General features: G+C 36.3%; 1 protein-coding gene across 1 annotated transcript in view; it reads left to right on the top strand.

Annotated features, from left to right (window-relative positions):
• Positions 1–6053: 6053 nt before the first annotated feature.
• LOC117330518 (beta-1,3-galactosyl-O-glycosyl-glycoprotein beta-1,6-N-acetylglucosaminyltransferase-like) overlaps positions 6054–16388 on the top strand; it is a 52776-nt gene continuing 42441 nt past the window's right edge. Inside the window, exon 1 of the mRNA XM_033888896.1 lies at positions 6054–6116. The gene's annotated coding sequence lies outside the window, so the exon portion shown is untranslated. The remainder of the gene's footprint in view (positions 6117–16388) is intronic.

The following is a 16388-nucleotide window of genomic DNA, read 5'->3' as shown; positions in this document are numbered from 1 at the left end:
CAACCATAGTCGAATTACTTCACGGGATAGTTCTATCAAGTATATTTGTACTTCTCATGTACAGGGTGCATCTTTGTTTAAAATTGACTGGTCTGCAGGTTTGATCTGGCTACTCTCAGCAGACCCTGACCCCAGGGTCACGTTACTATCGTATCCCTTTGCAAACACTTCATAATAAATGTATCCACGACTGATTCGTTTGGATTACTACAACTTTCTACCTTTTGGAAGAGACGTGTATATGATATACCATATTTACGTGGATGGATACTTCAGCATTTTAAATACTTTAATATATAAATACTTATGACCGGTAAGCTTGTAATAATAATAATAATAATAATAAACAGAACAGAAACAATAGGTCTTTTCACCATTTTTGGTGAAAAGCCCTAACTAGAAATTGTTTCGGAACAATTTGACGGGCTTTTCACTATTTAGCATAAATGACCTAAAGGCTTGGTTTTTCCAAACATAAAAAACTATTTTAGAACACTTGATAGGTCATCCACATTCTAGTTTTGATTAATCTGGCATCCGAGATATAACATTTCAACAAAGGAGTGGACGAAGGGAAATAACTCGTACAGCCTTGTACGAGTTATCTCCCCTCGTCCAACTAACGTTATATCTCAGATGCCGTTATATATCAGATGCCAAATTAATTCAAAATGGCGTTCCGCGTTAATGGTAAACGTTACCGAAACACCAAAAAACATGAAAATCATCAGAATAACATTTTGAATCATACTTCAATTTCTTTTTTTGGAAAAAGATTAAAAAATGAAGATTTTCTAAAAATAGACTTATTTGACCCCATAGCGAACGCTTTTATTTGACCTCTGACCCTAAAACTTTTTGTGAGTAAGAGCTAGAACCAGGCATTAACTACAAATAACATAATTACATGACCCCTGTAAAATGAACACTTTATGAATTATGGGCATTTTAAGCTTTTTAATACATGACGTCATTGCGGCCATCTTGAATTTCAAACCAACTTAAAAAATAACATAACTTGGCCAGGACAATCCAAGGATTATTTCAGCTAAGATTGAGCTGAATGCCGCTTGTGGAACTTGAGAAGAAGTTTGAAATGTAACACACTTTTCTATATTGAAATATATAGGGGGAAATTCAAAATGGCCTACAACAGAAACCGTATGTGTCACAGAAAAACTGAAAACGTCAAATTCATAAGCATGACGTTCTGCATCATGTTTCGAAAGAATTTTTGAAAAAGAAGGAAAAATGAAGATTTTCTAAAAATAGACTAACTTGACCCTCAGGCGAGCTTTTTCATTTGACCTCTGACCTAAAAACTTACATTAGTAAAAGTTGGCCCCAGATGAATCCTACAATAATGTACCTTTTAAAATCTATAACTTAAACGATATTTGAGTTATGGCCATTTTTGACCTTTTAGGTTTGGCCCCATGGCGGCCATTTTGAATTTTATGACCTACTTAATTTTGTGAGATGACCATATTCAGACCTAACCATTAAACATTCTTCAATCAAAATTTGGCTAACTTTAACCAATTTGGCGTAAACGTAGTGACAAAATGAAATGCAGAAAAAAAGAATAATAACTAGAAATTGTTTCGGAACAATTTGACGGGCTTTTCACTATTTAGCAGAAATGACCTAAAGGCTTGGTATTTCCAAACATAAAAAACTATTTTAGAACACTTGATAGGTCATTCACATTCTAGTTTTGATTAATCTGGCATCTGAGATATTACATTTCAACAAAGGAGTGGACGAAGGGAAATAACTCGTACAGCCTTGTACGAGTTATCTCCCCTCGTCCAACTAACGTTTTATCTCAGATGCCGTTATATATCAGATGCCAAATTAATTCAAAATGGCGTTCCGCGTTAATGGTAAACGTTACCGAAACACCAAAAAACATGAAAATCATCAGAATAACATTTTGAATCATACTTCAATTTCTTTTTTTGGAAAAAGATTAAAAAATGAAGATTTTCTAAAAATAGACTTATTTGACCCCATAGCGAACGCTTTTATTTGACCTCTGACCCTAACACTTTTTGTGAGTAAAAGCTAGAGCCAGGCCTTAACTACAAATAACATAATTACCCGACCCCTGTAAAATGAATGCTTTTTTAATTATGGGCATTTTAAGCTTTTTAATACATGACGTCATGGCGGCCATCTTGGATTTCAAATCAACTTAAAAAATAACATAACTTGGCCAGGACAATCCAAGGATTATTTCAGCTAAGATTGAGCTGAATGCAACTGGTGGAACTTGAGAAGAAGTTTAAAATGTAAAACTATTTTTAATATAGAATATATAGTGGAAATTCAAAATGGCGTATACCGGAAACTGTATGTGTCACAGAAAAACTAAAAACGTCAAATTCATCAGAATGACATTCTACATCATACTATGAATTCTTTTTTGGAAAAAGATTGAAAAATGAAGATTTTCTAAAAATAGACTTATTTGACCCCATAGCGAACGCTTTTATTTGACCTCTGACCCTAAAATTTTTTGTAAGTAAGAGCTAGAGCCAGGCATTAACTACAAATAACATAATTACCTGACCCCTGTAAAATGAATGCTTTTTTAATTATGGGCATTTTAAGCATTTTAATACATGACGTCATGGCGGCCATCTTGGATTTCAAATCAACTTAAAAATTAACATAACTTGGCCAGGACAATCCAAGGATTATTTTAACTAAGATTGAGATGAATGCCACTTGTGGAACTTGAGAAGAAGTTTAAAATGTAAAACTATTTTTAATATAGAATATATAGTGGAAATTCAAAATGGCGTATACCGGAAACTGTAAGTGTCACAGAAAAACTAAAAACGTCAAATTCATCAGAATGACATTCTACATCATACTAAGAATATTTTTTTTGGAAAAAGATTGAAAAATGAAGATTTTCTAAAAATAGACTTATTTGACCCCATAGCGAACGCTTTTATTTGACCTCTGACCCTAAAATTTTTTGTGAGTAAAAGCTAGAGCCAGGCATTAACTACAAATAACATAATTACCTGACCCCTGTAAAATGAATACTTTTTTAATTATGGGCATTTTAAGCTTTTTAATACATGACGTCATGGCGGCCATTTTGGATTTCAAATCAACTTAAAAAATAACATAACTTGGCCAGGACAATCCAAGGATTATTTCAGCTAAGATTGAGCTGAATGCCACTGGTGGAACTTGAGAAGAAGTTTAAAATGTAACACACTTTTCTATATTGAAACATATAGGGGGAAATTCAAAATGGCGTACAACATAAACCGTATGTGTCACAGAAAAACTGAAAACTTCAAATTCATCAGAATGACATTCTGCATCATACTAACAATTTGTTTTGGAAAAAGATTGAAAAATGAAGATTTTCTAAAAATAGACTAACTTGACCCCTTAGCGAGCTTTTTTATTTGACCTCTGACCTTATATAAAAGTTAGCCCCAGTTATTATCTACAAATAATATAATTACATAACCTCTGTATAATGAATACTTTTTGAGTTATAGTCATTTTAAACATTTTAGGTATGACGTCATGGCGGCCATTTTGAATTTTCTGACCTACTTAATTTTGTTACATGAACATCTTCAGACCTTCTTATTAAACATACCTACATCATTTTAAACATAACTTATACCATATTTGCTGAATGGCTGTCACAAAATCAAGTGCAGAAGAAGAAAAATAATAAGAAACATAACAGAAACAATAGGTCTTTTCACCACTTGGGTGAAAAGCCCTAATAAGAAACATAACAGAAACAATAGGTCTTTTCACCACTTGGGTGAAAAGCCCTAATTACACACACATGTACACATCACTCTCCCACATCTTACACACAGTTTTGAATGTCCCTGCGCACGCCGTCATATAGAGACCCTGTAGTGACGGTCTGTCGGATTAACACCCAGTATAGCACACGATATAACCATCGAGAGAAACCGCAGACAAATTACCAATTGTCTGCCAGCCGCTGGATAGATGACAGGTATGCGATATATAGTTTTAATTATCAACATATGATACCCTTAGCACAGACGTCTGATTCTTAATAGTATTAATAGCATATTAGCCCCTACTCTCGAAGATCAGACAATGTATCTACTGTGGATTGGAAGTAGGCTATTGTCCTTGATTGGTCGACAATTGCAGTTGGTATTGTTTACAGAGCTGTCGACAAATCAGATTACTCCTTGCCTACCACTCTGAAATATACAGACTACTTCCGTTCAACAGCCAATGCATCGTCGGCTCTCACGACCGCTTTTGACCCATTTTCTCATCTTTTAATCATTGTCACTAAACAAAACAATAACATTCATTGATAATTAAGGTACTTAACCAAGGTACGTTACTGAAGTTTGTGTGCATTTTGATATTTTATTTGGATTGAACTTAAATTCGAAGTCAATCGAAGCTCACACCCACAAGTTTTTTCTATGGATACTAGCCAGAAGCAGACGCATATGCGCCCTCAGTAAATATGCCTACATCTTGTAACCTCCATCTTGGTCCACACAAACTCGGCAAACTGTGCCTTCTCTTCAACATGCGTCAAATTGTACTTAAAGTCCAGTATGAAAGTATCTGGTCCAATAACATGACTCATTGAGTCTGCTTTGTCCATCTGGTTTTACAGGTCTCCAGTCCGCATTATATCGCTTTGGAATAAAAATTCACACATAGTGATCAACCCTATAATATTACACATATCTTTAAAGTATTGTTTATTTGTTGATGTCCAGCAATGCTTAATACGGTTAGGGCTGGGGATCTAAACGGTTTCAAAGATATAACCCAGACACTAAGTTCCTAGGGGCAGGGAAAGACCCCAGGCCTACTTTTTTACAGCATGATTGTGTCTACCTCTTAGTGTCCAGGAATGCTACATATTGTTAGGGGGTCGGAATCTCTACGGTTTCAAAAATACAAGAAGTCGTTTATAGCAATATATAGCCAAATTACAGCCTCACCATTTGTAGCGTTTTGATCACCTAAACATGCTACCAGTCATATATAAGCGATATCCACCGCTTCGTTACAGAGAAGAAGTCTTTTATATCAATATAGCCAAATGGATCTCTGTTGGCCAGGCTCCTCAACCGCCGGGAGTAGTCAGCCCGATCATTTGTAGCTTTTTTAATTCCCACCATTTAGGGATACTGTCAGTCAAATATGAGTGATATTCATCGCTTAGCTCAAGAGAAGCAATATAGCCAAATTTATCCCTTTTGGCCCCGCCTCTCAGCCTCCTGGGGTCAATCCCACCATTTGCAGCTTTTTGAATCCCCGCCATTTACAGATGCTTCCTGGTAAATTAGGTTAAATTCAAATCAGTAATTAAGACGAAGTCGTTATATTACAGTATCATTATTATTGTCGACAGACACCATGGTGTGAACGAAAGGATATCGGTTTATGCTAATCTCTACAGATAATAAGTTAAATATTTATCTGTTGGTTTAAGTCTGACAAATAATTAAAATTCATATCTGTAGGTAAAAGCCTGACAAGTCTTTACAAGTAATAAATAAAATATATATCTGTAGGTAAAAGTCTGACAACCCATGGCCATCGCCCACCAAAAATACAGGCGCATTTCCCCGTGTGTTGTTGCGATGTTCATTGGCTAAAACTTTCTTCATTGTTTACAATCATTAAAACATTGTTATAAATTCTAGAATAAAACAATCCCATCGAGATCTCCGTTTCCGAAGTAAAAGAATGCCTTTCAGATCCACATCTATCTATAAACATATCAATTTTCTAATTCAGATTATAAATAGACGAATTTCTTCCTGATCTATCCATACTTCCGTTATGATTCAAATATTGTTGGTTATAATTGATAGTAAAACATTAAATAACCCAAACGTGCTTTTATAATAGACTTTCCGGTGACGCTACATGCACGTTTTAGAATTATGTAAATGTGTAAACATGAAACGAGTACTCAAGGAAGGAAATCTTTCCACTTGAACTCGTTAAAAACGAGGGGAAACATGACCAACCGTCCCCCACTTGTGTAGGTCTTTACACATATGTGGCCAGCTTCACCGGTTTTCACAACACAAATAACAGATTGACACGAGGTAGGTAATTCTATTTATTTCGTATCTTTATTGCGTGGAAGCTTTTAAGATTATCTACATAGGAGAATGGTGTTGACATTCATAAGCGAATAGATGGGGGAAAATTGCACAAAACTATAGTCATGTAATAGACCAAAATGTTTGTCTCGACATGTAGTTTCTCAAAATCGTCAATAATTTGCCGCGGATACTAACAGTTTGTTCAATAGATTTACTTTGTGGTAGAATGTAGCAGGGGATAATTTTAAGGCAACCAAATGATCAAATGGTGGAACTAATCATGTTTTATGCTCATAAGCGTCTATAGCACAGAATAGAAACTCGATAGGATCTGACTTTGTGTACGTATAAACACTTATTTTGACTTTGAAGTGTAAATGGCGGCTGTGAATAATAATACACAAATATAGTCTGAAGAGAGACATTTGAACCAATAAAAAATGCTCCTATTTCGTACCATTAAGACATCTTATCATAGTAAGAATGATGTTTCCAAGACAAATAGTTAAATTGTGGAGTTTGCGTGCTTTTTCAGAAATATGCACCTTTCACTTCAAATTCAGAGGCTGAGTGTTTATTTTATGCGATGTATTATTATTTGTGTCCCCCTGAAACATGCAATTGTCGCATGTTTTGTTGAAATGTACAAACAGCTGAACAAATCACATTTCAACAGGGATTCCCATGGTTATCCATAATGTATACTAACAATCTATAAAGTTAGATCTGTTAAATTGACCATATAAGTAATGTATAGGCTCATAAAATATCATTAATATCACTGGATTTGCTATTTACAGGTAGATGACCTTTGGACTCTTAAGGACCATATATAGGTCATTGTTATTACGAGTTCTTTCCCCACAGACTTTGAATGTGTTTTTTTATCATTATTATTTTGATTCACAACATTGCCATACAAATTGTGTCGGGAACTATTACTGAACTTGAGGACAGGTTATGTACAGCGTCCGCTTCGATTTCCCTCGCTACGTTGTAACTCACAACTGGACATATCATGATAAATAGACGTTAACCTTACCGTCCTTTATCTTTAAATATCATAATATACCGGTACATGGATGATGCGAAATAATACTTAAAAGGTACGAAATGGTAAGGGGAGAGGCTAGCATGTTATATCCTCTTCATTACTAGAAATACACATGTTTAATTCAGCTGTCATAGATATACACAAACATGTTTAATTCAGCTGTCATAGATATACACAAACATGTTTAATTCAGCTGTCATAGATATATACACAAACATGTTTGATACAGCTGTCATAGATATACACAAACATGTTTGATACAGCTGTCATAGATATACACAAACATGTTTAATTCAGCTGTCATAGATATACACAAACATGTTTAATTCAGCTGTCATAGATATACACAAATATGTTTGATTCAGCTGTCATAGATATACACAAACATGTTTAATTCAGCTGTCATAGATATACACAAACATGTTTAATTCAGCTGTCATAGATATACACAAACATGTTTGATACAGCTGTTATATATATACACAGACATCTATATTGAAGCTCCAAAACAGCCACTGGAAATCAAAATTGAATGATTCCAGCTGTAACAGCAGAGGATGCGGGACATTTTACCCCTCTTCACGTCTTTGACGACATGTTATCTATAGTTTGTTCTTATTTCAATTTTCTTGCTGCAATTAGGATTATATAATCTGTATATTTATTATGTTTTTATAATGATAGACGTTATCATGAAAAAAGATCTGAATTCAGTAGTCATATATATCAAACATATACCCATAAAAGTATAGCTACGCAGCACGCGGGAGCTGACGGAACATGTTAACCCTTCTTCATTGAATTAGCTACAGATAGCTAGTATTCATAAAGCAGTTGTCCATCAGTTATTTTGGGTTAGAAATACATGAAAAAAGTTAATGTACACTAAGTTGCACGCATTTCTATAACTTGTCAAATGCACAAAATTCTACGTGCTGTAGTTGTGTAGGAAAAGTGACCAGTTTCGATGCCCAGTACGACTATAGGCAATTTCGATAATCGCCGAGAGCCAATTACTTAATTACTTCCAAATTTACATCATATCTAATCACGGACCCTGCTTCTGTGATATTATTTGCTGTATATAAGCTGTTTGTGAATTTTGACAAGCATGCGAACAAAAATGCATGTTTCAGGAGAACATCGTGGAAGAAGAATGTTGTACAAAACAACCATACCGTTATGCACACAAATGTCTTTAGCATTCAATAGAGACATTTGTTTGGCTGGGTTTCTCTACAAAAGCGTACACAATGATTTTGTTTTGTCCGTGTAGTGACGGTCGATAACTGAGTTATCGTTCCTTACATGACGTAATAATGAAGGGGAAGAATATCGCGTTTTGGGGCTTATTTTGCAGGGATTTGTTTTGTATTTTTAAGAAAACGGCTTTTACACTTTTGCTGAAATTTTGAAAATTGTAAAGCTCCATTGGAACTAGGTCCTGACATGACCCGTACATCTGGGAAAATCTAGTTTTTGAGATATTTTGGGTTAAATGACCAAAATCGGATTTTGATTCCTTGTTTCTGTGTAACTCCAAATACAACAAGTCGAAGTAATTCTGTAGAAAATGGTATCTTAGGTTTTTCGATATCGATCACAGAACGGCGACAATAGGGTTTTGATCGTATTTCCCGTGGTTTCATGACATGTTCCAGAAACTTGTAGAACATTCCATCCGTTGGCGACGTCGGCGCCGTGACTTTGCTGTGCCTGCGTTAGATACGAAGGAAACTATTCCTTGCCGCGTGTCCGGTTCAACATAACCGTGTCCAAGTCCCATCTCCCGTGGCTTATAAACTGAACAAGGGGTGTCTTTTCTGAAGCAGTAGAAAGTAGGTCAGGTAAGGAAAGGTGTTTATTGCGCTCCAAATCTTAATTTATTTCTAATACAACGAACGGACCGCGGCGATATTTCAGTGATCTTATACTTCATAAATGTGGCTGTATACTGCATGGTTATTTCAATCACCTCTGCACAGTTTTTCAAGTCGAGGGAAATTTTTAAAATTAAGTTTGAAAATCGCCTTTTCTCCATTATAAAGCATTTTTTCCGGCAATCTACCGTTGCACAAGTCGACTTTTGTGAATACCAGCTTATCTGTAAAAGTTTAAATAAAAACACGCGGCTATTATTTAAATGTTATTTTGTCACATTTTGGATTAGTCTGACAAACGCGTTCCGTTTTGTATTACAATTTTCCATATTTGACTTGATACAGTGACGTTGATATAGACATGTATTAACACAGGCTAGTATAGATAATGCTCTTTAATACGATTTTCCAAGTTTATACAAATTCATTAACAGACCCTGTGGCAACATGAAAAGGCGATAACAAACATTCCTAATTGTGACATTATACAGCCACAAGAAGCACGACACATAGTCTGCTGTTTTTCTTTTACAAATATTGACTTGCACAACATAAACTTGCCAGGTAAAATTGCTTTATAATGGAAAAAAATGCGATTTTCAAAGTGATTTGTGAATATTTGGTTCAACTGGCAAAACTGTGCATAGTTGTTTGAAATTACCATACAGTATTCAGTCACATTATCACTGAAATATCGCTGCGGTCCATGCGTTTTATTAGACATAAATGAAGAGAGTATTTAGAGCGCAACATGTACCTGGTCTATTACCGAGACATACCCCGTGTTCACAGTCTTGAAACCCCGATGTGGAGGTACGGTGAACGTGTAGCGGTGAGTTGGGTTGTATTGTACTGTCAGTGCTAGTATTTTAACTAGTATTTTAACTAGTATTTTAACAAGGATATATTCTACAGGCTATATGTTCTGGGTTATAGATGTTCTTTCACTATCAATGTGTGTTGCTGATCACAATTATGCATGCAATATATCAACTCGGTGTTCATTATCTCAAGCAAATGACCATCATGACACCATCTTGACCATCATGACACCATCATGACCGTCATGACCATCATAATCGAAGTTCTCACCTTTAAATCATTGTCAAGCGACAATGGAATAACCTGATATTTAAGGATTCTAAACCAAGGTACGTTACTGAAGTTTGTGTGTGTTAGATATTTTAGATGGATTGAACTTAAATCAAAATCTAATCGAAACTCATCCCCAAATTCGACTTTTCGAGTGTTACTTCTAATTGATAAAGATAGAGTATATACAGATGCTAATATTATGAAAATAGGAGCAGATCAGGCGACTTATATATGACATAGATTTGATTTAATTTTGTGGAACTAATCAATTTAAACCTAGGGTGAGCTTGGAAGTTCCTTAGGTCCTGCCACTACACGATATCAAATCAATTAGAAATGAAAATTTTATGATTTGAAATAGATTTCTGCAAGAATTATTGAATAGGAAACATCAGCCCGTTTTGCCAACATTACCAAACAGTTAAGGAAATCCCTTAACACCAATATTTGTCCGGGATTAGACGTGATGCATACTAAGAATGTATAAACTTATTTCTATGGGCCTGAGTAGCGCTACATGCTTAAATAATTTCTAACCATCTTTCTATTACATGTATATGACCATTAAAATACGGTTTGAATTGATCAAATATTAGTGTTGACGGAAATAATCGATATATTACTATTGTTTCGCCTCTGTGAATATTGATTGACACTTACGCTAACAGCGAAATTGGATTTTTGAATTTCCACACCGTTCATTTCATGGTAGATACTGAAAAATATAAAAAACCGTTTCTATATCATTCAATATGTTCCTTTCTGGTGCAAGTTAATTGCTAATCTATATTCGTATGCAGCTGTTGAAATATTCATGCTATGTTCAGAGTTATAATAAGAGGTCACACAGAATTTAGAACGGTAATAAGCCCAGGGGCCAACATAGAATTTATAACAGTACTGTATCTATCATGTAATAAGCCCAGGGACCCACACTGAATTTATAACAGTACTGTATTTATACCGTAATAAGCCCAGGGGCCCACACAGAATTTAGAACAGTACTGTATCTATCCCGTAATTAGCTAAGGGGCCAACATAGAATTTAGAACAGTACTGTATCAATCATGTAATAAGCCTATGGGCCAACACAGAATTTATAACAGTACTGTATCTATCCCGTAATAAGCCCATGGGCCCACACAGAATTTATAACAGTACTGTATTTATACCGTAATAAGCCCAGGGGCCAACACAGAATTTAGAACAGTACTGTATCTATCCCGTAATTAGCTAAGGGGCCAACATAGAATTTAGAACAGTACTGTATCAATCATGTAATAAGCCCAGGGGCCAACACAGAATTTATAACAGTACTGTATCTATCCCGTAATAAGCCCATGGGCCAACACAGAATTTAGAACAGTACTGTATCTATCCTGTAATAAGCCCAGGGGCCAACACAGAATTTAGAACAGTACTGTATCTATCCCGTAATAAGCCCAGGGCCCAACACAGAATTTAGAACAGTACTGTATTTATACCGTAATAAGCCCAGGGGCCAACACAGAATTTAGAACAGTACTGTATATATACCGTAATAAGCCCAGGGGCCAACACAGAATTTATAACAGTACTGTATCTATCCCGTAATAAGCCCATGGGCCCACACAGAATTTATAGCAGTACTGTATCTATCATGTAATAAGCCCAGGGACCCACACTGAAATTATAACAGTACTGTATCTATCCCGTAATAAGCCCATGGGCCCACACAGAATTTATAGCAGTACTGTATCTATACCGTAATAAGCCCATGGGCCAACACAGAATTTATAACAGTACTGTATCTATCCCGTAATAAGCCCAGGGGCCAACACAGAATTTATAGCAGTACTGTATCTATACCGTAATAAGCCCATGGGCCAACACAGAATTTATAACAGTACTGTATCTATCCCGTAATAAGCCCAGGGGCCAACACAGAATTTATAACAGTACTGTATCTATCCCGTAATAAGCCCATGGGCCAACACAGAATTGATAGCAGTACTGTATCGATTCCCGTAATAAGCCCAGGGGCCAACACAGAATTTAGAATAGTACTGTATCTATCCCGTAATTAGCTAAGGAGCCAACATAGAATTTAGAACAATACTGTATTTATCCCGTAATTAGCTAAGGGGCCAACATAGAATTTAGAACAATACTGTATCTATCCCGTAATAAGCCCATGGGCCCACACAGAATTTATAACAGTACTGTATCTATCCCGTAATAAGCCCATGGGCCCACACAGAATTTATAGCAGTACTGTATCTATACCGTAATAAGCCCATGGGCCAACACAGAATTTATAGCAGTACTGTATCTATCCCGTAATAAGCCCAGGGGCCAACACAGAATTTAGAACAGTACTGTATCTATCCCGTAATTAGCTAAGGGGCCAACATAGAATTTAGAACAATACTGTATCTATCCCGTAATTAGCTAAGGGGCCAACATAGAATTTAGAACAATACTGTATCTATCCCGTAATAAGCCCAGGGGCCAACACAGAATTTAGAACAGTACTGTATCTATACCGTAATAAGCCCATGGGCCAACACAGAATTTAGAACAGTACTGTATCTATCCCGTAATAAGCCCATGGGCCCACACAGAATTTATAACAGTACTGTATCTATCCCGTAATTAGCTAAGGGGCCAACATAGAATTTAGAACAGTACTGTATCTATCCCGTAATTAGCTAAGGGGCCAACATAGAATTTAGAACAGTACTGTATCAACCAGTAATAAGCCCATGGGCCAACACAGAATTTATAGCAGTACTGTATCTATCCCGTAATAAGCCCAGGGGCCAACACAGAATTTATAACAATACTGTATCTATCCCGTAATAAGCCCAGGGGCCAACACAGAATTTAGAATAGTACTGTATCTATCCCGTAATTAGCTAAGGGGCCAACATAGAATTTAGAACAGTACTGTATCAATCATGTAATAAGCCCATGGGCCAACACAGAATTTATAGCAGTACTGTATCTATCATGTAATAAGCCCAGGGGCCAACACAGAATTTAGAACAGTACTGTATATATCACGTAATAAGCCTACGGGCCAACATAGAATTTAGAACAGTACTGTATCTATCCCGTCATAAGCCCAGGGGCCAACACAGAATTTATAGCAGTACTGTATCTATACCGTAATAAGCCTACGGGCCAACACAGAATTTATAGCAGTACTGTATCTATCATGTAATAAGCCCAGGGGCCCACACAGAATGTAGAACAGTACTGTATCTATCATGTAATAAGCCCAGGGGCCAACACAGAATTTATAGCAGTACTGTATCTATACCGTTATAAGCCTAGGGGCCAACATAGAATTTAGAACAGTACTGTATCTATCCCGTAATAAGCCCAGGGGCCAACACAGAATTTAGAACAATACTGTATCTATCCCTTAATAAGCCCAGGGGCCAACACAGAATTTAGAACAGTACTGTATCTATTCCGTAATAAGCCTACGGGCCAACACAGAATTTAGAACAATACTGTATCTATCCCGTAATTAGCTAAGGGGCCCACACAGAATTTAGAACAGTACTGTATCCATCCCGTAATAAGCCCAGGGGCCAACACAGAATTTAGAACAGTACTATATCTGTGTTTGGCCCTAACGGAACACCATACTATCCCGTAATAATCCCAGGGGCCAACATAGAATGTTGAATGTCTCATTGCTTCGACAATGAGGTAGATACCTAATTGACAAACCATGACCTTGAATAGACTTATATCGACAACAGGCGCTTGCATAGAAAATGAGAATTAAATAAATATATGATATCAGTGGTATGTGTACTGTGTAATACTTAACAGATTACACATACCACTGTCATATCAATTTTGTTTTTTTTTTGGTTTTTTTGTTTTGTTTTTTTTGAAAATCGCATTTTCTATGCAAGCGTCTGTGATATCGACTGGTATTAACCAGTAATGCGATTTTACAAAAATACCGGTAACACACTTGTATTTTTCTTGAGTTTTCATGACGTATGACTTCGATGCAGTCATCTTGTTTTAAAACTATACATAGTTTTACAGTGAGAAATGTGCAAATATTTTGTTTGTATTCTCATTATTTGGCCGTTGCTGTATCGATTCGTCGTTAAAAGTAGGGTTTGGTTTTTCCTGTGGTGTTGTACGGTGGTTAGTCAGTCGATTATACACAGTTAATGTACGTGTAGCTAAGGACATTGTAGCTAAAACTGAAGTGTCTGCTTCCTAATTCCTCATGATCAGGACACGATATCAGGAAAATCTTGATTTTCAGTATTTCACTGAAATTCAGAATGCATATGTTAAGCTATGGGAAATACGGAAGTTCCGTAAATAAAAGTTACCATGCCGCTTAGTATCGGTAGTATTTCTTACCAGGAGGATAAAACTGACACCTTTTAATTTTTCTATATAGCAGAACTTGAAATTTCTCGTTAATATATGGTAGCTTGACATGCCACGAAAAGTGGTATAGATTCCAAATAAAAAGAAATCAAATTCTATTTGCCTTCGGCCGAATGAAATTCAGCTATTTTTGCATTATGTGATGAATACGCGGAGACGCCTTCTACAACGTATAGGCTTTCTAAAGCAATACCAAGCAGACAGACAAAATCAGCAAGGAAAAGGGAAAACATGGAAACAATAAAGCGAATGACGCTGTCACTTTTTAGATGAAATGCTTACATTATCAAGTCCTTAAGCAAGGCACTTTATCCTTATTGCTCAAAATAGTATGCGATGGGTTTCTCGTATGTTGTTAATGGATGAAGTCACCAGCTACTACAATACGGACCGCCTCAAAATGCCACTGGTTGTTTACGGAGTGACAAGCTCGGTAAGTATACATACCGTACCAGAAATACCATCATACTATGTAAATTCCTAGTGAATTGCCGTTAGCATGCTATTATATAGCTTAATTTCATTTTCTCCATCACAATGATTGATTTATCTATTTGAATTCGACACCTATATACATGTACATGCTGTGGTGATGGTACAGCACTAATAACATGTTCGTATCGATTATTATCAATTATACCGGGAAACTGTGACAGGCCTTAGTATTATTGAATTATTAATACCAACATGTGGCGTTTATAGTAAACGGCATGGCCATGCACGGTCTGGTTTTTTGTCAGTTGTCTGGTTTTATCTCTCCGTCAACAAACAGTTCATTTAATTTGAGTCTGGAATTTTTTATAACTGTCCAGGATAGCCTATATTTATTAATTGGTAATCTATATCAAATCTATTATTTTCACTCACTTTATGTGTTCATCTTTAAAACTCCTTAAAACATCCTTAAAAGAACAAAACTGCTGTATGGTTACCCTATCATCACCGAGTTCTAGAAGGACAAAACAGCTGTATGGTTACCCTATCATCACCGAGTTCTAGAAGGACAAAACAGCTGTATGATATTCTTAGCACCAATGAGTTTTAGATGGATAAAAAACTGTCTTTGGCATCACCGAGTCGTAGAAGGACAAACTGCTGTAAGATAACCCTAAATCACTGAGTCTTAGAAGGACAAACAGCTGCATGATGCCCCTGACATCACTGAGTCCTATAAGGACAAACAGCCGTATGATGCCCCTGACATCACTGAGTCCTAGAAGGACAAACAGCCGTATGATGCCCATGACATCACTGAGTCCTAGAAGGACAAACAGCTGCATGATGCCCCTGACATCACTGAGTCCTAGAAGGACAAACAACTGTATGATGCCCCAGACATCACTGAGTCCTAGAAGGACAAACAGCTGTATGATGCCCCAGACATCACTGACGAGTCCTAGAAGGACAAACAACTGTATGATGCCCCAGACATCACTGAGTCTTAGAAGGACAAAACTGCTGTATGATACCCCTGACATCACTGAGTCCTAGAAGGACAAACAGCTGTATGATGCCCCAGACATCACTGAATCCACTGAATTACATAATGGTCCGATTTGTTGGCTCATCATCTGTACAATCCTTGGTGATATGGCTAAAACGAGATATCTAACCTTTACATGGCAACAAAAAAAAAACCAGTATCTTAAGGATAAATACAAACAGGAGATATCAAGGTTTCTAGCTAGTTTAGGCCTATTGAATGGTTTGCTTGATGATGTATATTACTATATACCGGGTATACCAAAGCATATATATATATATATATATATATATATATATATATATATATATATATATATATAGTGTTCTTAGCGAAAAACCCAGGGC

The sequence above is a fragment of the Pecten maximus genome, chromosome 1 (assembly GCF_902652985.1).
Source record: "Pecten maximus chromosome 1, xPecMax1.1, whole genome shotgun sequence".
NCBI classification, from domain to species: domain Eukaryota; kingdom Metazoa; phylum Mollusca; class Bivalvia; order Pectinida; family Pectinidae; genus Pecten; species Pecten maximus.
Note: the sequence above shows the minus strand (reverse complement) of the source record. Positions and strands in the feature narration are given on the sequence as shown.